This window comes from Plecotus auritus, assembly GCF_963455305.1.
Source record: "Plecotus auritus genome assembly, chromosome: 1".
Lineage (NCBI taxonomy): Eukaryota > Metazoa > Chordata > Mammalia > Chiroptera > Vespertilionidae > Plecotus > Plecotus auritus.
Genome location: NC_137770.1, coordinates 149,456,241 through 149,480,620, shown reverse-complemented (window position 1 = coordinate 149,480,620; position 24,380 = coordinate 149,456,241). Strand labels below are relative to the sequence as shown.

Genomic DNA, 24,380 nt, shown 5'->3' with positions numbered 1-24,380 from the left:
CTGCCTCTCCTGCACATCCCAAGACGCCCACTTTCCAGGTTGAGCAGAGGAGCCTTTGTTGGGTGCTAGATGTCTACTTGTTGTAGATTTAAGGGGAGACACACTTTGTCATGATGCTGACATCACACGCTGAAATACCCATTTCAATCAATGCATGATGATGTATGATTTAATGATGTTTTATGGTTTTCTTCATGCAGAGAAAGGTAGCACAGGCCTGTGCTAAATGAGACTTCCATCAGTTTTTTCATTTTGCTTCATCATAACATATCATAGAAGAGCAAAGTTAAGAAATTCTAGACAGCCTTTTAGGCAAATAAGGTCTCAGTTGTCCCAAATTCGTGAAACTGGGCTATTTGTACAAAAATAATATGTCAAATACTTCTGTAAATTGTTAAACAAGTTTATGATGCAAACTTGAAAGGTTCTCACCAGAAAAATCAGAAAATATGTCATTTTACTAAATGAAGAGGAAAGAGTATGTAAATGCAGAAGCAATGCATGGGAAGACTTTTGTGGAATGTTTTTGTTTAATATTTTTGGGGGAATGAGGTGCTTACTTTTAGTATTTCTATATAAATTGAAAAAAAATAGTTGATTTTAAACATAACGTTTAGTTTCAAGATATACATAGTTTCCTTGTGGGGCATTAGTTCACCAAATCATGCTAGACTCAGTAAGAGAGAGTATGAAGCACCAATCTATCAAGATATAGAGATAAGTCGCCAAAATTTCTACAGCCGTTGTTGTTTACAAAATTCTTAGACCTATGTAAAGAAGGTGCCTTGTAGAGTTGCTGGGAATGTTATTATTGCCATTAAGAAAACAACTAATTGTATGAGAATTGGTAGCATGTTGTCTAAAATAATAAAAAGGGGTGGGTTTTGGGGTGGGACATTACAAAACAACAGACTTCTAAAGATTTTTAAACTATGATTCTAAAGAATAAATCTTAAAAATACATTAATATTGAGTTTGTTTATCAATCCCCTTTATTTGCAAAGTTTAAACATTTTGGACTATTTCTACTGTGGAGTTCTGTGTTATTCAGCATTGTTTTTCTAACTTTAAGATCAATGATTTGTATAATAAAGTATCACTCGAATCTGTGATTTCAGGTCTCTCCATGTTCATGAAATTTAGGTTTGTTGCCTTTGTCATCATTACATGAAGTTTAGCCTTGCCTGATTGATTCCACTGTACGGATTCCATTGAATCTGTATGGTATAGATTGCTACATATCGGTTTTGTTAATTCTTACTGTTAGTTTTCACATTCTAGATTAATTCTGGATGTTTGTCCAATACAACAGAAGTGATTTTACAGTTTTATTTAACTGTGTTATTTAATGATCCTATATAATAAAGAGCTAATATGCTAATTAGACCAACAGTGGAACGACCGACCCTCTGGACATCCTTCTGGACGACCGTCTGGAAGACCTTCTGGACTAAGCGGGCTGCGAGGGCCGGTGGAGGCTGCGAGGGGCTGCAAGGGCCATGCCCCTTGCACAAACTTCGTGCATCGGGCCTCTAGCATTATGATAAATTACAAAAGTTAAAATTAGCTTGAGCAGACATATCACTACATTTTCTTGCACATAGAATTGTTTTCTTAGAACTGAAAACATAAAAATTTATTCCAGACAATTAATAACAGATACAATTTCTCTAATTTCAACATTTTTTATATTCAACTATTTTCCTGTATTTGTGTTCCTAACACAATGCATGTCATGATAGTCCCTTGTTGTTTTTTAAATTTTTATTACATAGGGAGACTCAATTTTACATTGATTGATTTTGGAGTTTTGGTCTATTTCTAACACTTTCAGAAAATATTAAAATTCTAATGATTTATTTAAGTAATAGTTTTCCATTTCTCAAATGTGTATTCAGCTAGCAACTCTTTGTATACAAATACATAGAAGTTAAAACAGTTACTATTCCTAAGACTTTAACTTTGTACATGACAGAATGTTGAGTCTCAGTGCTTCCTGAGGAAACACAGACCTCATGTTTACATAACCAAGGCAGTGCCTTTCTACTCTGCATTTTACCTCTATTCACTCTCTCACAGCGGGTATGCTAGTTTCTCAGAAGGCAGAAACAGAGCTTAATGAACTTGTTTATCACATCAATTATATGCTCTATATAATTCCTCATGTCTTCACTTTATTTTGTCCACTTAGAAATTGTCCAGTAGTCATTTTATCTTTTAAAGGATACAGATAATTGCTCAATTTATTTCTACCTTTCTTTTTCATTCATTTTTTTTCCTGTACTTAACTTTTCAGCTCTCTGGTCAGCAAATTTTTCCTCAATTCTTATCTCTGCAGCAAAATACATGTTTTTAACATTACAAACTGATAATGTATTTCCTTCACTCATTAACCTATTTACAGTTGGATAATGAATTGCTATGGTCTAAATGGGCAAATGTACTTGTCTTTATTATGTTTATATTACATTTATTTTATAACATTTAAATTAAGAATATCAAAATTTAACTTAAAAGTATCAATATTTACTAAAAATATATTTACACATGGGAATGTGTTTGTGTGTGTGGTTTGTATGTGTTTATCAAATTGGTCTCAAAAAGAGAAGGCAACACTATTTTCTAACCTGTAATATCAAATATAATTGGATGGTAGCCTATCAATAAATTAGTGTTAAGTGGATGACATATATTGGTATTTGTTGTGTTTTGCTGTGTTGTTGGCTTCTCTACATTTTTCTTTCAAAAATATGACTTCCTCTCTTTAAAGTGGGGGCTGTTTTGAACAATGTGCATAAAGTATAAAGTCAAGGAAGGAGGAGACGTTTCTATAAGTGTAGAGTAGTCACCTTTCTTGTTGGAGCTGTGCTGGGGTAGGTGGCAAATGATAGCCCTGTTTCCCTTTTGAGATTAGATCAGAGGAGTCAGGCAGATGAAGATGGACTTACTAGCTTGCTTACTCACACACAGTAAGGCATTGGAAAATGTGGTTTAGATGTGGGGTCACAGGGCTTCTGAACACTCATCCCAAATCAGGCAGTTTCACTCCCAGCTGTGAGTGGAGGAAAGAAAGACCTGACAACTGTCCCTGGGCAGGCTGCTCCCTGCAGAGATGAGAGCAGACCCAAATTCATGTGACTCTGGGCAGACATGTCTTTTCAAACAAGTGTTTTGGAGCTAAGCAAGCATCCTTAGTTCCTTTTCTCAAGTGCACACATGAAGTAAATCTCCCGTCCTCTCGTGAGGAAGGTAGAGAGAGTCTAAGGCCTCATGTGGAGACAGAAGGGCAGAGAAGTGAAGGTGCTCCTATACTTTCTGATGGGGTTCAATCATAATGGAAATTAAGTTCATGTCTTGTATACAGACCAACTAAGGATGAAAGAGGTTGGGCAGAAGTATGTTAGATGGTAAAGAGAAATCTGTTTTGTGTTTTAAATTTTGCTATAGATAACCCCCAACACAGGTAATTCATTTGTTGATTGATTTTGGTAAACCAAGTTTTATTTGGAGGGATTGGATAGTTCCTTTAAGGAAGAATTTCCTTAGTTTAACTAAAGATTTCTCCTTTAACTTTCTTGTCCTGTGGCTAAATAATTTGTGCTTTATAAATTGAGTGTAATGACTGCTACTAATAGGATTTATGATATTAATTTCTGTTCCTTAATTTTTGCTCATTGCTTTAAAACTTATAATTGACTTAGAAGCTATTATTTTGTGTCTCATACCAAAACATTATTGAGCTACATGACAGTTTTACATATTCATTTTCTCTGAGTTATAGTTAAACATTTGTGTATTTATCCTGAATATGAGGAAGGAGCTGGCACAGAACCTTAGGCTCAGGGAGAAGCCTTGGAGCCCACTTTGGGCCTGTAGCTAATTGGTTTTGTGACCTCAGGCAACCTGTAATCTCTCTGAGCCTCTGTTGCCTCTTAGGTCAAATTAGGGACTTGGACTAAATCAGTGATTTTCATACCTTAAATATTTTTTTCAGACAGAACTTTTATTTTTAGAATTTGCATGAAAATGTTTATATAGTAAGACAAATCGAGCTGCCTCACTGAAGGGGGGCAGAGACTCTGAAGCTCTCAATCCTGCAGGTGTCCCCAGGGGGAACAGATTCCTGTGGGACAGAGTTTGGGAACTACCAGTTCTGAGAACAATCCCTAATGACAAATCCTTTGAATTGAAAGTTGCTGGTACATTGTTTTCACGTGTATGCTTTTCTCACCTTTCTATATTGTTGAAAATTACACAATAGAAATAAAATGGCAGATGTGTTTTCCTTATTAACGTTGCAACTTCAAACTCCTTCCACCTTCTGGACACAGTCCTCACCTAGAAATAAGCATAAACATCACAGAAGTAAATATTTAGGAAAGGAGCTTTTGGGGGAACAGATAATAATGTTCTATCGGTAGTTTCTTAATTCAAGTTGTGTGAAAATGGGCTGCCACTCCCATGTACAATAAAATAATACCTATTTTATTAATGGTAACATAAAATTGATTCAATAAAGGCCTTGGTCTTTATCTGGTATGGAGCTATTTATTTTACAAAGTCTGTCTAGTGTTGTTATCACATTATCCATTTAATAAGGCCTATCTATCATGCTATCGTCAAAAAGTGTTATGGAAATAGTGCTTGAAAACACTGGGGAACATGTTAGTCAACAAATTTGTCTTCACGCCTGAAATTTGTAAAGGCATCGGGTATCACATGATAATGATCACCACAGTGTTTAATGTTCAGTGTACTATTTTAAACCCTGTGTTGGGCATTTATTGAGAGGGTACCTTTTATAAGAAAATTTTTAGTAAAAACACTCTAGATCAGGACAATCTATAATAAGAAAAGCGTAATATGCAAATTGAACAACCCAACACCAGAACGACCGTCTAGACGACCTTCCAGATGACCAGGCTATAACACACACTAGCTCCAGGCCAGCCAAGGCAGGTGCGATGTGATTGCTCCGGGGACCCCATCTCCCCAGGATCACCCAAATGAGGGAGGCCCAGGCCACCTGGCTGGTGGCGCTGTGGCAGGTGAGCAGGGCCTCCCTCTGCAGGCGATCAATCTGGGGCCCTGCAATCGATTGCCCCACAGAGGGAGGCCCATGCCACCAGCCATCGATGCTGTGGCGGGTGTGCGGGGCCGGCCAGCCATTGACTCACAGAGGGAGGCCAAGGCCAGCCAAGTGATCCACCGCACACCTGTTGCCTGCAGAGGGAGAGGACAAGTGGTGGTGGAGGGGGAACAGTGCAGCACGGATGGCAAGCAGTGGCAGCAGTGGGGGTGGGGCCAGCCGGTGGAAACCAGGGAAAGGAAGCCCCGATAGAACCTAATTGCTGGCCAGGCTTAGGGACCCTACCCGAGGGGTCCCCGATTGTGAGAGGGTGCAGGCCAGGCTGAGGGACACCTACTCGCACCCCCCACTCCTGCACAGATTTTGCATACCGGGCCTCTAGTTGTAATATAATTTGAAGTATTCCCACACATTTCATAATTAAGGAGACTATAATTATTTGACTGTTTCCAAATTTAGCTCTAATTTCCAGAAAGGAAACAAAGTTACAATTACAGCATTATATATTGATTTTTGTTGTTGTTATTAATCCTCACCTGAGGATATTTTTTCCACTGCTTTTCAGAAAGAGTGTAAGGGAGGAAGAAGGGGGAGAGAGAGAGAAACATCCATAAGAGAGAGACATATCTGCTGTTTGCCTCCCACATGCAACCAGACTGGGGGTGGGAAGCAAACCCACAACCCAGGTATGTGGCCCAGACCAGGAATCAAACCTGCAACCCTTAGGTCAACAGGCTGATGCTCTAACCACAGAGGCAAACCGGCCGGGGCTATATATTGATTTTTTTTCCTCAAATCAAAGATTTTTTGACACCTTTGTTGCTCATATGAGTAAAGAAATGTCTAGTCATAATACAGACAGCAACATAGTTTTAGTTATTTTTTGCCAGTAGAATTCTCCTGTGACCTTATGACAGTACGGCTTTTGTCACTTTAGGTTAAAAAATTAATAGCATAGAATATACCTTAAGATTTTAATTTTCTAAAAGTATAAGAATAGAAAGCTCATTTTAAAGAAAAATCCATTTAAGTAAAAAAAAAAAAGAACTAAACTTTTATAAATAGCAGTTTTTATTGGAATTGCAAAGCAATGCATTCAGTGTGAAATACGACTTGACTTGCTTAAACTTCTTTGAACCAATTGTATCAAATCTCACTTTTCTGAAGTTATGCTTATTCAAAGACAAATAATAATTGTATTTTTATCAGATTAATCTAAATAGCATTATATATGCCTGTTCTCTAAAATTAAAGTGAATATGAATTAACTTTATTTATGTGATTATTTTTCTATTTGTTTAATCCCAATTGCTCTAGTCTCTAAAAGTGGTATTTAAAGGACACTTACATAAGCTATATACATCATTCCTCTAATAATTTCTTGTTTACCTTAAATACTAAAATTAATATTTGACCTATTTCAGATGTGGCGGGAGTATGAAGAAATCCTAAGTAGAGAACTGAAAGAAGGTATGTTGCCAAAATTCATTAATAATTTTAGATATCATTGATTTTGTAAATAAACTTAAAATAGGAAATGGCATCTGTTTCCATGTTTGGATAGTATATACTGCATTAAATATTTTCTTATCGATGTGAATGAACAATGTGAAATATAAACAGTCATAAGGAAGAATATACTTATTTCACATGTAATCATCATGTTCTACAGCTCTTTAAAGATCTCAGAATCCATGTATCTCTCTTCATTTCTGGCTATTCCCTTCCTTCCCTCTGCTCTTTCTATGCACTGTTCACTTGCACACTGAAACTATGGTCAGAAAACTGGCTTCATCCACTTCTCATGTTTTTGCTAGTGATATAAGGCTAAATAACCAGACTCATCTAGCAATACTGAGTCAAGCTGTTACAGTTCATATAACTGTCAGCTGAGGGGCAATATTTAAAACTCCAGTCATTGACTTTACCATTGTTTTACCTTTTGCCCCCATGAAAAACTCCAATTTCCTTTGCATGGAGTAAAAACACTGAAATCCACTTAGTTCTCGCCAAATAATGCAGCCTTATCTTTGCTACTCTGCCCCTTTGCTCTAGCAGCTAGCTAAACTATACATTTCTAGTTCCACAAATGTTTTTCCTCATGTCTAGTCCTGGCACCTGCTTCATCTCTCTTTCTGGCATACTTTTTTGTTGTTTGTCCATCAGGTATTAACTTACATATCACCTCCACCCAAAACCGAAACAAAACTGGGATGTCTCCTCTGTGTGCTCCAATAGTGCCCTGTGTTATACTTGGTGGTGGTATCTATGACTCTGAGTGGATTACCTGTTTGTTTGTTGTTGTTGTTTTTCAGTTTATAGTTCACTATAGGCCTGGTGCACGAATTGGTGCACGGGTGGAGTCCCTCTGGGTGGCCTGCAGGGATCGGGCCAAAACCCGCAGTCCAATGCAGCCTGCAGCTCCTACCTGCCCCTCCCGCTCATCCCGGCCCCACAGTGCCTGCTGTGGGCTCTGGACCAATCAGTTCTGATCAGGAGAGGCTCACGCTGTTACAGTAGCACTTGCCAGCTATGAGCCCTGTTTCTGGCGCCCTACCAAGGGGAGTAGCCTGTGAGATCAGACTGAAACTGGCTCTCTGACATCCCCTAAGGGGTCCCAGATTGCAAGAGGGTGCAGGCCAGGCTGACAGGCCCCACTGCTGCAGGAACAGGCCGGGGAGGGACCACGGGAGGGCTCCAGGGAGTGTCTGGCCCATCTCACTCAGTTCCAATTGGCCGGACCCCAGCAGCAAGCTAACCTACCTGTCAGAACATCTGCCCTCGGGTGGTCAGTGTATACCATAGTGGGTTGTTGAGTAGCCTTAGCATATCATTAGCATATCACGCTTTGATTGGGTTTTCTGTTGCTCTGTCGTTTGGTCTATTGCATATTACCCTTTTATTATATGGGACTAGGGGCCTGATGCACGAAGATTCGTGCAAGAATAGGCCTTCCTTTCCCTGACTGCCGGCACCACCTTCGCTCTGGCCGGAGCTGCCTTTCCGCCTTCCCACACTGCCCAGAGGCCCAGAGCACTGGGGCAGTGTGGAACGCCTGTGTCCCGCCCCACCCTCGGCCACTCGGCAACTGTGTATGCAAATTAACCATCTATCATTGTTGGGTTAATTTGCATACTCACTCCTGATTGGCTGGTGGGCGTCACCAATGTATGGTCAATTTGCATCTTACTCTTTTATTAGTATAGACTAGAGGCTTGGTGCATGAAATTTGTGCCCGAGGGTGGGGAGGTTCCTCAGCCTGGCCTGCACCCTCTCACAATACAGGACCCCTTGAAGGATGTCTGGCCGTCACACATCCCTCTCACAATCCGGGACTGCTGGCTCCTAACTGCTCACCTGCCTGCCTGACTGATCACCCCTAACCATTCTGCCTGCCTGCCTCATCACCCCTAACCACTCTGCCTGCCTGCCTGATCGCCCCTAACCCCTCTGCCTGCCTAATCACCACTAACTGCTCGCCTGCCTGCCTGATTTCCCCTAACTGCTTCTTCCTTGGCCACCGCCACCATGGCTTTGTCCAGTAGGATGTCTGGAATGACATCCAGAAAGTCGTTCCACTGTCTGGTCTAATTAGCATATTTTGTTTTTATTATTATAGATGACTGTTCAGGGGTGGGTGGGATGTGTCATCTTCATCTTGTAACTCCAGTGCTTGTCATAATACCTTAGTGCATGGTGTTGAATAAATGAATGAAAGATGGGAAAACCAGAAGGTCTGATATTTAGCCACGATACCAATTAATTCAGTGTGGAACCATGGGCAAATTATATTTCATAGTGTTCTTGTATTGTGTATTGTAGTCAGATATAGATGTTTTTATTCTCCTTAATATTTATAATTAGTTGTAGTTTAGATAAAGGATAGAATTCTTTTTCTTTCCAGATGCTGCTAAATTTGAAGCTGAATCCTATAGAGCTGGTCATGTGGCATCAATCTATCAGTCAAGTTCATCCCAAGATCTACTTTTGAAAGCCCAACAAGAATATAAAGAGGTTTTGCTAAAAAAGTACATGATCTAAAACATAAACAGTAAAAGTTTATTTACCAGACTGTTTGCATAACATTTTGTTCCCATTAGACACATGATGTGAACTCTTTATTAAAGAAAAAAATTTTGATCAAATTAATATAGTATTTTAAACTGTCTTTTTTGGGGTGCATCTAAATAAGTTTTAAGCACATTTTGTATATGAAAGCCAGCACTATTGAGTTCTACAAACTCAAACTGCCCAAATACCAGCTGTTTAAACAACACCCAAACAAATAACTTGTCATTCATACTTTAGTGATGCTAGTTGATTTTTTTATATATCCCAATTTTATCACAATATTTGGTGCTAAAGATTTTGAAATCTGCTGCTATGGCTACTAAATGGATGTATTAAAATTATTATAATGCCATTAGACTTATGTAATTTTAAATACTGATTCCACAATCTTTCCTCCTGCGAGAAATAAAGTTTGCCTAAGGCTTTTCTACTTTTCCATTTACTGATTGATTTTTTTAGAAAGAGTCTTAAAATTATAGAAAGATCCACGTTTCAGTACAAAGAACTCTTTTGCCCTGAACCATTTGAGAGTAAATTGTTGACACCATGCCACCATGCCTTATTCCTTAGTATATTCCACTTGTCTACCATACCACCTTCACAGTCAGAAAATTCACCCTAATATATTCCATAATTTCATCCTCGCATTATTTTCAATTTTTGCCACTTGTCTGTAGTATCTGTTCAGATCCACAGGTTACACTGAGCTGTAGTGTCTATTCTCCTTCAGTCTGGAACAGGTCCTTAGTCTTTCCTTGACTTTTATGACCTTGAATCTTTTGAAGATGAAGTTCCACTAATGCATGTAGAATGTCCTTCAATGTGGATTTTCCTGCTGTTTCCTATGATAATATTTAGATCAGACATTTTTAGCAAGAGCACCACAGAAGTAGTCCTATACTCTTCTCATTGCACCCTGTGATGTGACCTGCAATTTTGATTTGCCATTCTTGGTGATGTTAATGTTGATCAGTGAAGGTACTGTAGAGAGCCGTCTGGGAAGGCACAAGGATACTTTTTTAATTCTTATCAGCTGAGCCCAAGGGCACTGGCAGAATCCTGTTATCAGTACTGATTCCATGTACTTGGAATGAGGAACAAAAAGGACCTTGACCAACCCAAAATAAGGAGCTTACTCAGATCCTGATGAATAGGATTTGGGCACACCCGAAACTCCTTTTGATCATAAAATCCCTTTTGAAAACCAATAAATATGCTGTGTTGTCGGAGGTGAGTGTGACTGTCTCTCTATCAGAGGACAGGAAGCCACCGGGCACCCAGCTTGAATCTATTTCTGTCTCTTGTCTCTTTCTTTCTCTAATTTCTTAATCCCCAGCTCCTCCCCTCAGGAACCTGTCTTTCTCCCTTTCCGTGCGGGACGCGGAAAAGGAAGAAACACCACACCACAGGCACTATCTGCTGGGTTTCTCCTCTGTAATGTTTCCTTTTTCACTTCACAAGTATTGCTTTATAGGGAAGTTTTATGGAGTCAGTGTAAATATCTCTTCTTCATTAAACTTTTGATTTATTTATCAATATAAATTCAAGGTTTATTTCATTTAATGGGTTGTAATTTGTTAAAATTATTTTTAGAATTATTCTTTTAGAAAAAAAATAAAAGTATTGAAAGTTTCAGTCTTATAGAAAAGTTACAAGAATAATACAAAGAATTCCTGGAAACCATTCTCCGAAGGTTAACATTTTACTGCATTTACTTTATCCTTTCTCCCTTCTTGTCTATTACCTAAATAAATGTAAATGAAGGTTGGTTAGATATAATATATGAACTATTTGTAAGTTGCAGACATGATGCTTCTTTACTGCTAAATACTTTAGTGTTCATTTCCTAAGAAAAAAATAATCTTTCATAATTGTAGTATAATTATCAAAGTCAGGGAATTAAAATTGGGTTAGTATTAATATTTAATCTTGGATCTTATTCAGATATTTGCTACTGTCTCAATAATAACCTTTATCTTCCAAGTAAATCCAAGATGATGTGTTATGACCAATTGTCCTGTTTCTTTAGTTTCTTTTCATCTGGGGCAGTTCTTCAGGTTTCCTTTGCTTTTCATGAGATTCACAATTGGAAGAGTATAGGCCAGTTATTTGTAGACTTTCTGCTTCGGTTTGTTTGAAGTTTCCTCAGTAGTTTCACATTATGCCATGTGGGCAGGAATGTCACACAAGCGGTGCTGACTTCTTCCCATGCAGCAAATGTGTAGGCACGTGCTCAGCTCCCTTACTGCCAGTGTTGACTGTGATCATGTGGTTAACAAGTGTCTGCTACATTTGTCCAGAGTAAAGGTACTGTTTACCTTTGTATGTCACAAATATCTTGTGTGGAGGTACTTTGAGTGTCTGTAAATATTTCGTTACGCCTCACAATTTCACCTACTAGATTTAGCATCCAGTGATGATCCTTACATGAATCAATTATTATTATGTTGTTTGCCAAATGATATTATGTTGTTTGCCTTGTTGTAAGAATAAATAAAATAGAATAATAAGAAGAATGCAATGAAAAAATAAGGTTGACTTAGCTGGAGGAAGCAACGGATTGCCTCATGAGAATGGCTAAGAGTTTGAGGGTCAGACTCAACAAAATGAAGGGGAATTGAGCTCTGTAAGGTCAGGATAGACACATGTGGATGATGCACCTCCTCTTAAACAGGTTTGGGGAAATGAGTTGTGTTTTCATTGTTACTAGATCAGATAGAGTGCTTGGGCCCCATCAAATTTAGTGAGGAAGAGAGGCAGGATCCCAGCTGCCTAGAGTGATCCCTGCAGGGTGTTTCTGAAAGCTGCAGGAAGACTTCCCCGTGAGAGCAAGGAGGGCCTGTGGGAACCCCTTTCACATCCCGTGTGGTTCAGGGTTCCAGTTCAGGGTTCAGGTTCTGGAGAAGGCCGCACACAAAGGAGGACTATGCCCCACTCTGGCTTTGCTATCCCTTTTATTAAGGTTATGGGATACACTCATATCCTTTAGGCAGGAAATTCCAATAATAGCCAATCAGCAAGAATTTACATAAGAGTAACAGGTGGAGGCTGCTTCAACTACCAATATCTCAACTAAACAATGAGTGATTAGCTCCAACCTTTCAGAGCATTTAAGGTTGACCAGCCTTCCTGATTCCCTTTCCACATCTATTAGTGGGACAATGATCGGTTTCCAGCATCTCCCCAGTTTCTTTCCTTAAAAGAAAATCTTGCATCTGCAGACTAGAAATAAACGTATGAGAACAAAAAATGTTTGAGTCCCAATTTCAATGTCAAACAGTTCTGAGTCCCAGTTTCAGTGTCAAACAGTTCCTTATGTGTATACGTCAGCAATGATATCTGGATGGTGGCAGTGCAGGTCTGACCCTCTCTGGTTTGGTCCTAGGCAACCTGCAGCTACGCACAGCTGCTGACTGCAGCGTCTTCCATCTCCAGGCTGTTTTTTTCCTCTTGTCTTCATGGTTGGAGCAGACCTGTCACAATTCCTCTCTGTTGCAGGAATCCACATGGTCTTGGAGTTGTTTTCTGAAAATATACAAACATGTTCTTGACCAAAAGTTAATAAAGGAATCTTTTCTATAAATTTTACTTGGGATCCTTTTTATTTTTGCCCAAATGATTTTCCTTTGGCCTATTTTGATACCATGTATGTTTTTCATTGGTGTCTTGCTGTTAGCATTATAAATGAAAATTAAAATTTTTTAAAGTAAAAATTTTCTACATTTAATTTACTTACAGAATATTTTTCCTTACATGCTATTTTTCCACTATCCCCCCTTTTTTGATTAATGGAGGCTTTTGGAAATTTTATAATGCAGTCTTGATAACTTTAAATTTTAATTTTTGCACAAAAATATGACTGCTTTAGGTTCTTTGCATGTTAAGCAATTTTACCATGAAATGAACTACCAATAGGAATTTTAGTTAATAGTTTAGGAACAGCTCTTTGTCCATACAATTAAATTTTCTTAAATATTCACTTATTTCAATTAGCCAAATTAAATTAATCTGAAAACTTGACTACTATTTTACTGTCAAATTTAATACTCTAACAACAATCTTAGTTTACCCTGTAAATATTAGTGGAAAGGATTATTTGCCTTCTTGAGAAAGCCCTGAGCACTCCTGGATTTAGGTTAGATTTAGATATAGGGCAGCCACCATCAGCCACTTCTCTGTTGCTTGGGTCTCAATATGAGCTGGGCCAAGTCTCTTGTATGTAGCTGGATCTCAATCTGAGCTGGTCCAAGTCTCTTTCTGTTCCCTGGGTCCCGATCTGAGCTGGGCGTGGGAAGCGCGAAGCAGCCATGGGGCAGGAGACCTCCCTCAGAAGGGGCTAGGATTCAAGCCCCTGCAAGGTTGGGGGGGTGAGGGACTGTGCCCCACCTCTGTTGATCCCCAAGTTCTCTCCTGATGGCCCCCTGCGACTGTGCCTGTCTTAGATTGCCCCTCCCTTGAGGAGTCTTACCCGTCATTGGCTAACCAGCCATCCTCCGGGGCCAAGCAGGGTGATGTGAGGTTCAGTTCTGTCTCCTTGGTAGCCTATGCCCCTGTGGCCTCCACGCCCAGCACCTGCCTTGGGATCCCCTCGCCTGCTGGCAGGGCCCCGGCACTGATCACATATCTTGGGGAACCCAGGTTTTTTCTCCAGGGAAGGCCCAGCTCATGCCATTGTGCGAGAGACAGATCCATGGTGCCAGCCACCATGAGGCTTCAACTTCAGCATGAACTGAAAACTCAAGCAACAGCTATGGGCAATTGGATTGTGAGGAGAGGGTCCCTCTTAGCAAATAAGGCAAGAAAGGCCAATATAGGATGCTCAAGTGCCTTCCCAGTGAGGCTTTCCACACAGTGGAAGGGATTAAATCCTTTCATGTCCTTTTAAATTGCTGCCAAACATAAAAAAAAATTTTTAGATTTTTAAGTTTGTTTGGATAAATTGTACAATATGCTGTTGTAAAATATCAAAAATTATAATGACATTGGAGAATAATACCATGCTATTTTCAAGTATATTAGATCTGTATTAAAAGGATTTCCTTTAAGAAGAGAGAATAATTTTCTTGTATTACTCTGGGCCCTTGGAGTTTTACAAGAATCATCTCTGTTAAGGCCTTGAAATTTTAACAACCATATCCATATATGATTTACTAGTTTTTGCATCAGTATCTACTTCCTGCAGGTTATTTGCCTTAGGGCGGGAATTTCAAAAAAGGGGCTGCTTAAAATGCCTTGGGAAACTAGCTTTAATTTGTCTCCTGGTTCATCTTTGCCATCTTTAAAGCTAAACATCTCTAGGGTTTTTATTCTGTACACAGAAAAGTGTCAAGCCCAGCTCAAAAACTATGCGCACTCGTTTTTAAACTGTCCTTTTCACTTTACATGAACACAGAAATCCCCGATGCATCATGAATTTATAAAAGCTTTAAGTCATTAGCTGGAAAAAGGAAAGATGGCGAATATGAGGAAAAATACCATGTAAGGATATCAATTCAAATTCAAACTGTACATTCTCTGCACCTCTCCCAGGAGCAAGTAGTGATAGTCCCCTACTTCCTTGCCCCACCCATGTTCCTCCTGGATACTACATTAGGCAGGGAATCAGCACACATAAGGGTTCTTACCCATGAAGGGTCAGGAACATAAGTCCAAAATACTTCCCCATTTTGCCCCAGGTAATATTACCGTACAGCTGATTACTGCTAGCATGGCAAGAAAGACGTTCTCAGGCGTCTGTACCGTCCTCTTTACCATGCCCCAGGTGGTCTCCGGGCTGTTTGTTGTCCGGCTTGTCCTCCTTACCATGCCCCAGGTGGTCTCCGGGCTGTTTGTTGTCCGGCTTGTCCTCCTCCTGCTCCTCATCTTCAGTGGATTGCTTGGAGTTGCTGTTCTCTGTGGCTGAGGTAGTTGATTTTCTGCGGCTGCATGGTGTGGCTCCAGGTGCAAGGTCTTCATTTGTCTGGCTAATTTCTCTCATGGATTCCTGTTGCAGTTTAATATTTCTAGCAGGAATCCACACGGGCTTGGAAAAATTCTCTGGGAATATACAAGCATACCCTCTGCCAAAGGTTAATAATGGATCAGGCCCCTTCCATAAACCAGATTCGGGATCTTTCCATTTAACTAGACCATTTTCTTTTGTTTTATTCTGATGCCAATGTATTTCCATAGGCGTCCTTCCTTCATCATCACAAGTGAAAAAATTTAAAGTAATTAAGGCTTGGTGCAGCCTACCTGCAGGTGATTTCTCCATCATCCCACCTTTTTGTTTTTCAAGTTGGGATTTTAGCCGCTGATGCTGTCGTTCAATAATGGCCTGTCCTTGGGAATTATATGGTATTCCTGTAATATGCTGAATTTTCCACCTTTTACAAAATTCCTGGAATTGACAGCTCGTGTAAGCAGGCCCATTATCAGTTTTAATAATTTTTGGAATTCCCATGACAGCAAAAGCAGCTAGGCAATGATTAATAACCTGTTTTGCTGTTTCTCCTGTAGATGCAGTAGCCCATAGGACTTTTGAAAAGGTATCTACGGAGACATGTAATGCCCCAAGGCGTCCAAAGGAATTATAATGCGTTACATCCATTTGCCAGATATGGTCTCTTAGCAAACCTCTAGGGTTGACTCCTGAGTTAGGCCCTTGAGGTAGATGTAACATGCAAGTTGGACATTCCTTAATAATCTGTTTTGCCTGTTGTCGAGTGATTGAGAATTGTTTAGACAACATTTTGGCAGGCTGATGTAAAAGCTGATGAGATTCTAAGGCTTCTTTTAATAAAGCAACCAGTTTATCAGCCTGTGCATTTCCTTTTGTTAAAGGACCAGGTAAGACACTATGAGCCCTGATATGGGTGATGTAAAAAGGATATTGTCTCTTTTGTACAATCTGCTGAACTTGTTTGAATAGTAAAAATAAACTTTGGTCACTAAGCCATTTCAACCGGGCAGTTTCAATTCTATTCACTAAGTTTGCAGCATAAAAGGAATCAGAGACAATATCAAGAGGTTCTTTCAAATCCTGCAATGCACCCTTAATAGCTTCTAGTTCAATTCTTTGTACAGAAGTATGACTGGTCAGTATGACTCGGTCTGAATTTACTGTATGATAGGCAGCTTTCCCATTAGATGATCCATCAGTAAAAACAGTTAAAGCTCCAGGAATAGGTCCCTGCCTAGTATTTTTTGGTATAACGATGGAGGTATTATATAAAAATTGTAGTAATTTATCTTTTAATAGATGACAGCTAAGTTCCCCTGAATATCCACTTAGCCCAATTTGCCAATTTATATCAGTCTGAAATAACATTTCTAATTGCTTTCCAGTGAGGGGGAGGTAGATACACTGGGGCTCTTCCCCTCTAAGCTGTTTACAACGTTTTCTAATTTGAAATAATAATTGGGCCAATAGTTCTACATATGTAACTGCAGTTTTAGAGGATTGATGTCCTAGGTGGACCCATTCAATAATGGCGGGAGAATTTTTATTTTGAAAGATGACTCCAGTGGGACTATTTGCAGTAGGGTTAATTTGTCCCAATAAAGGTAATTCGGGCTGTACCCGTGCTACTTGGGCTGAGGAAATTGCCTGCTCAACCCTTAGCAACTCATTTCTAGCTTCATCTGTTAAAGTTCGAGGAGAAGAAAGATTAGAGTCACCTCTAAGTAAACTAAATAGATTTGTCATTTCTCCTGTAGAGATCTTCAGATAAGGCCTTAACCAGTTAATGTCTCCTAATAATTTCTGAAAGTCATTTAAGGTTTTAAGACAATCTTTTCTTATCTCCACCTTCTGAGGCCTAATGCTTTGGTTTTCAATTATGGTTCCCAGATATTGGAAAGGCATTTCTTTCTGTACCTTCTCTGGAGCAATTCTTAAGCCCCATTTAGGGAGCTCCTCTTCTAATTGGGAAAACATGGCCAAGGTCTGTTCTTCCCGTGGGCTTGCTAAGAGCAAGTCATCCATGTAATGAATAATGTAACATTGGGAATATTTGTCCCTTAAAGGCTGAACAGCTTGAGCCACATATTTTTGACACAAAGTAGGGCTATTGGCCATTCCTTGAGGTAAAACCTTCCATTGATATCTTTTCATAGGCTCTATATTATTAATAGATGGCACTGAAAATGCAAATCTTTTTATCTTGAGGTGCCAAGGGAATGGTGAAAAAAGAATCCTTAAGATCTACTACTATGAGGGACCAATTTAAAGGGATTTGTGAAGGCGCTGGGAGTCCAGGTTGTAAAGTTCCCATAGTATGCATAGTAGCATTAACTGCTCTAAGATCATGTAACAATCGCCATTTTCCTGTGGCCTTTTTAGGGATTGTAAATATAGGCGTATTCCAAGGACTATTGGAAGGTTCTATGTGGCCAGCCTCTATTTGCTCTTGTATTAATTCATGAATATGACTTAATTTCTCCTTGGTTAATGGCCACTGATCCACCCATACAGGTTTATCATCTTTCCATTGTATAGGATCAGCATGAGGGTGAGGAGACTGAACAGTGGCCACTCCTAAAAAAGGTTGATATCCTATCTCAGTTAACTTCTTTCCTTTACCGGTAACAATACATGCCTGTAAACCTTCTAAAACATCCCGGCCCCACAAATTGACTGCAATTCCAGAAATGATGTAGGGCTGAAACCATCCTGTCTGTCCTTCCTCATCTTGCCACCTTAACACTGCAGCACTACGCTGTGTATTATCAGGAACTCCTACCCCTTTAACTGAGCCCATAGCTTCTACCGTGGACCAACTTGGAGGCCAGAATTCTTTACTTATAACACTAACATCTGCTCCAGTGTCCACTAGACCCCTAAATTGTTTTTCCTCTATTCTTAAATTAATCATGGGACGGGTTTTGTTAATTTCATGTATCCAATAGATGTCTGAGCTTCCAAATTCTTGCATCTTTCTTTTCCTATTTATAGCCTCACCTTGCTGAACATAAGGTAGAAGTAGTATCTGAGCAATTCTTTGTCCTGGAGTAATTTGCATAATATGATTACATTCTAGTATAACTTTAACTTCTCCTTCATACTCTGAATCAATGACTCCAGGCAGGACAGTTAGTCCTTTTAGAGTGTTTCCACTCCTCCCTAAGATTAATCCTAAAGTTCCTAGTGGCACAGGTCCCCAAATTCCTGTAGGAATAGCTTGCCGAGCCATATCGGGGGTCAAAGTGACCACTATAGTGCTGTTAAGATCCAGGCCTGCGCTTCCTGGAGTTGCTCGGATGAGAGAATCCACTGTGGGCCTTGAAGGGCAGATTTCCCCTATTGATGACGGGACTGGGGGGTACCCCTTTGGCCGTTTCCCGGCAACTGACCATGCCATCTATCTGGATCTAGCAGCTGCCCATTTCTATGAAATTTTGATTTACAAGAACTGGCCCGGTGGTTCCCTTTCTGACATCTAGGACACTGAGAAATGCTTAAATCTTGAGGCGGAGTGTTCACGCCTCTTCCTAGAGTGTTACCTTGTGTCCTTCTCGGTTGCCTACATTCCTTTTGGAAATGTCCTATTTTTCCACACTTATAACACCTCTTATTTCTACCTGTTACCGCAGCAGCGAGTAAATTTGCTTGAAAAGTGCCTGATCCCACATTCTGACATGCTTGAATCATCTCTGTAATGGTACTATTTCTTCTCAGAGGCGTCAGGCATTTTTTACAATCAGCATTGGCATTCTCGTAAGCTAATGGCTGAATTAAAATATCTCCTGCTGCCTCATGTTGAATCTGTCGTCTCACTGCTCGAGCGAGAGGAGCCACAAAATCAGAAAATGACTCTGTAGGTCCCTGCATACATTTACTAAAAGATCCCCGAGGGTCCCCTTTTGCTGGTAAAGCCCACCAAGCTTTCCTTCCACAAAGTCTAATTTGCTCATACGCCTGTTGCACATAATGTAGCTGATTTTGTACATCCATATACTGTCCCAGTCCTGCCAGCATTTCATAAGTTATTTGAGCATTCAGCCCTCCGTTTGCGCGGGCTTGCTCTTGACATTTCTCTAAGTATTCTCCCTTCCATAGTAAATAATCTCCTCCATCCAGAGTTGCACGAGCCAGAGTATACCAATCAGAAGGAGTTAAGAATGCATCAGAAATATTATTCATGATTTCTCCTGTAAAAGGAGCCGTTGGACCATTTTGAACAACGCTTTCTCGTAAAGCTTTTATCATTTTAAAATCAATTTTTTCATGGCTTCTTATTATCTGATTTGGGTACTGTGGGTCAGCTACTTGTATAACAGGAAAAGCAAGCCTTTCTTCCACCGACATGTCCTTTATTCCTTCTCTGATGACTTTCTGTAGAGAGGAGTCTATTGGTGAATTAAATGTTTCAGGATTAGGACATGGAGGTGGAGGGGACCATAAAGGCCATTCCTCCAATTTTTCTTCCTGCTCTTCTCTGGGAGGAGCGAGGGAACCAGGGGAGGAAGCTCCTCCTCAGCCTCTCTAAAAGGCTCTAGCAAACGCACTATTATGTTCCCCATGGGAAAACAGTTTTTTTTGTTTTTACCAACTTTTGCCAAACACTCAAGATCTAAAACCAAGGGTTATATTAAACAAAAATTATAAAGGAATACTTTCTGAAAATTCTAATAATAAAGTTTACTTTATATTTATAACCTAATTCTTCCCCTTTAGCCTGGCTGAAAAAGACGTTCCCACCCTACTTACAGTTCGCGACTCTGCAGCTGGTCGTGGGCTTTTGTGTGAATTTCCTTCACCTTTTTCCGGTGAATTTCCCTCACCTTTTTCTGGTGAATTTCCACACCTTTTCTCGGTGTAATTTTTTTCCTTCCTTCCCTCTTAGACGAAAAATACCTTCTCCTCCAGAAGTCCCGCATTGAAGGCGCCAGATGTGGGAACCCCTTTCACGTCCCGCGTGGTTCAGGGTTCCAGTTCAGGGTTCAGGTTCTGGAGAAGGCCGCACACAAAAATGAAGAGAGAGACTAGAAAAGAGTTAATTTGGGAAAATGGGGGGCCAGGCGGTAGCCCACCTCTAGTGGGAGGACTACGCCCCACTCTGGCTTTGCTATCCCTTTTATTAAGGTTATGGGATACACTCATATCCTTTAGGCAGGAAATTCCAATAATAGCCAATCAGCAAGAATTTACATAAGAGTAACAGGTGGAGGCTGCTTCAACTACCAATATCTCAACTAAACAATGAGTGATTAGCTCCAACCTTTCAGAGCATTTAAGGTTGACCAGCCTTCCTGATTCCCTTTCCACATCTATTAGTGGGACAATGATCGGTTTCTGGCAAGGGCCTTCCAATCACTTAGTGGGACAAAAACATGAATTGGCTACAGAATATCAGTCCAGGTTTGAGAGAAGAAATCAGGATAGATCAGTGTAAACATTCAAACATTACTGACTTTTAAGGAGATCACATATTGTATGCTGTGACCTGGGAAACATGCTCAAGAAACTATGGTTAAGATTGGAGGGAAGGCACAGAAAAGATGAGCTATAAGGAAGGGAGGGGAAAGGAAGACTATCATATTGATTGGTTATTCTTTTTGATATGAATGTTGGTCTGATGGAATGATCTCTTCTGGAGGAATTATTTAACCCAGGTTTGACCTAATTTTTTTTTTAAATATTCAATTTAATTTTTTAAAAACTTAATGAAAATATAACAGAATCAAAAAATTAAAGTACACTCACTACCCATTCCAGTATTAAGTCATATCAACTATAGAATAGGAAAAATAAATTCAGTAGTGTAATTACTTTAAAATACACTACTTCCACTTTTGTCAATATTTTACATTTATGTATATATTCTATAGCGGAAGCAGAAATTCTTTCTAAAAACGTTATCTCCTTAAAATCTTGAGGTGCATATTATAGCCACAGGCAATATTTGACATATAAAACTGCAGTATAGGCTTTTCAAATTTGGCATTTCACTGGTACAATACAATGACCAACATATATAATCACTGTACAGTGCCTAGATATTCCAGTAAGAACCATTATTTTCTTTAATGTAGGATGATTAACATATATTCTACAAGGGGCAGTGAGGTGAGTAATTCTATAGGGTGTGTCCCAACATAATTTTAAAATTGTATAATAACACAAAGAACTTTGTTAAGGCCATGTTTTATTTGCTGATTAATGGACAAAAGGCAATGTAATTTATCTTCAAGTATTTTCTTGAAAGTCTGTGCTCATAAATATCATGAAAAGTTGGAAAGACTGTTAACTCACTGAAACTTTATATAACTTAAATATATCATACACAATCTTGTTTGTACAAAAATATAAGTTAAACATAAAGCCATCATGATAATTTTATGCAAATCTGTTTTATGTGATCTTTAGTTATTTATAAAAGTTCCTCAGTTCTGTTAAGAAAATATCAATACCAGATTAAATTACTATCTATTGGCAAAGGGCCCTAAAAAGCTTACTTTAACGTTAATCTTTTATGTGGTCAAGAGCATTGCCTAATTGAGAATACCTAAACACTGGGGGGAAAAGGTGCAGTATGTCCATAAACAAACAAATAATTTGGCTGTAATGTATCATAAAATAAAGAAACCCCACACACCTGTACAATGAACATTATATATCACACACTCACCCACACCGGAGTATACCTGTGTGCGTGTACAGACACACGTAGAGGCAAGGGCACACACCCAGTCATAAAACAAAGCCTAATGAGGTGCTGCTTCCAGTTCAATATTCAGCTTTGCATTTTTTTATTTCTTCATCAAATAAATAGCTTTTTGTCACCTTCCCATTCTTGAAGACAGGATGGAGAAGATCATTCCTCAAGGTCTCCTTTTCCTTCCTCAAGTGTAACAAAATCTCTTGCTGGTGTTTTATGTAAAGGCTAGAGGCACGATGCGTGAAAACCGTGCAAGGGTAGGCCTTCGCAGGCCCTGCTGCCTCAGCTGCTGTCTCGCAGCCCCAGCTGCCACGGAGATTGCCTAGGCCCTCGTAGCCCCTGCTTCGTCAGGAAGTTCATCTGGAAGGTCGTTCAGAAGGACGTCTGGACGGTTGTTCTGCTGTTTGGCCGTTTGGTCAATTTGCATATTATGCTTTTATTATTATAACTAGTTATTATAAAGACTAGAGGCCCAGTGCATGTATTCGTGTATGAGTGGAGTCCAACAGGCCTGCCCTAATCAAGGCCAATCAGCTGGGCCGGCCAGGGGGTGGGGCCGTGAGTAGTTGGCTAGCTGGCCACCCCCTGGTTGAACTCTGGGTTGAGGGGACAATTTGCATATTAGCCTTTTGCTATATGGGATAACTGACCTTTTTAGGAACTTTTGTTGGGATCAGCAACTGGGTCCTTGAAAACATTAACCCCAAGGCCATTGGTTACAACATAACTACCCTTAAAGGAACAATTCAAGAGATCTCTTGTTAATTTTTGTAGCAAAGCTCCACCAGAATCGAAGGCAACATTACCAATACTCCATTTGTTTTGCTTCAGGCCTTCTACAATCTCTTGTAAGGTATTAATATCTATTCCATCCCCTTGAATAACTTGAAGATACGGTGGCAGCAACTTGTAGCCCTTTGAGTTCTTCGTAATAGGGGATTTCTTACTTAAATTATCCAAAACCTTTAATACAGTGTCAAGAGGATTTCCAGAATCAGGTCTGATTATTAGTGGTGCCTCTGAACTTCTTGATACTATTAAATGTCTTAGATATTCACCCCATATTTTCCCACACGCATTTTAAATGTCATAACTATCGCTGACCACAGATACAGGCACTGATGAAAACTGTGTTACTATATGTTCAAAAGCATCTTTTTCATGGTCTTTCCCCCAAGCTGTTATGGTACTGTGTTCTGCCGCTGGAACAGAATAGCCTGGAACAGGAACTTTCATTCACAGTATATATATAATTTCAGAGAGGAAGGGAGAAAGATAGAAACATCAATGATTCTCATTGATGATGAGAATCATTGATTGGCTGCCTCATGCATGCCCCCAGGCATGTGTCCTTGGCTGGAATCAAACCTGGGACCCTGTGGTCCACAGGCCAATGCTCTATCCACTGAGCCAAACCGGCTAGGGCACAGTATTTTTTAATTAAAGCAATTCCTGCTACTGTATCCATTCCTCTAAAGTTAACCAAATAAGCAGAGCTCCTATGCCAGCAGTCTCTTGGGAAGCGACTCCTCTATAGCCAAAATACATGCAACTTGTATTCCAGACCAACTCAGTTACCAGATGTTTCTAACAAATATTTGGCCAATATTTTCTTCAGCTCTCTAGAATTTGTGGCCATGGTGATTGGATACCAGGACTGAACAAAAATAGTCTCAACCCAATTTATAAGCCAATTACAATCTGGATCTGTGTTTTCCACTGTGAAGAGAACATTTCCTCTGGGAATGACAGAACCCTCAGGAATAGCTTTTACTTCTACTGGAAGATGCCCAGGGCATTTCTCAAGAATGTAATTCCATACTTTTCATTAAATACATCATCTGGGAAATGCTCTATGGACACCTGTTTGGCTTCCCGGATCTTGTCTTTGGTCACTACTTTATCTTTTAAGTACTTATTAAGAATGTACTGCAACCCACAAAATACTGTTTCCTTGTATTTCACCTTCCTTATTTTGGAGTTTTCTGTCTTCTTTTCGTGGCATTCAAAGTAGGAATAAACTTTGCTTGTGTTGGGTGGGTATTGTTTCTAGTGAGTAACCTTGTAGGCTTCGGTGGCCAGGAGGATGTTGAACTCGGCTTCTGCCTCAGCATTCATCTCCGGCCAGATAAAGGGGGCTGCCTGGCACTGCTGCGAGGAGGGAGAAAAAATGGGCTTCACCTTGCTCTGTCCCTTAAGTCACTGCTGGTCAGAGGGGGAGGGGAGGGGGAAAGGGAGGGCAGAGGCGGGGCCTGAGGAGGTCTGGACAGTGGCTTGAGGTGGCAGGGGTGGCAGGGGCTAGGGTGCATGCAGCTGGCAGTAGGATGGCCTCACCTGAGCTCCATGGCCTAATTTTTTAGTGACCAAATGCATTGATGATAAATATTTGGACCAATGGATTTTGATGTAAGAGTTGGAAACATTCATACCATTGTTTCAGGTTTCACATGGCCGCTAACCTTTAAAAAACTACCACTTGTTATGTTTTGGTGTGGTATCAAAGAATATCCACAATGTTCTGAAAAAGCTATTAAAATGCTCTTCTGTTTTTCAACTATGCATGTGTGGGATGTGGCCGA

The 24,380-nt window shown here is 39.9% G+C and overlaps 1 pseudogene across 1 annotated transcript; it reads right to left on the bottom strand.

Moving 5' to 3' along the window:
- Positions 1 to 21,847: 21,847 nt before the first annotated feature.
- On the bottom strand, positions 21,848 to 23,919 carry LOC308250436 (nicotinamide phosphoribosyltransferase-like; annotated as a pseudogene). The gene is made up of 3 exons: positions 23,218 to 23,919; positions 22,448 to 23,030; positions 21,848 to 22,026 (listed from the first exon to the last, which is right to left on the bottom strand). The product of its transcript is annotated as a nicotinamide phosphoribosyltransferase-like (transcript).
- Positions 23,920 to 24,380: the final 461 nt, after the last annotated feature.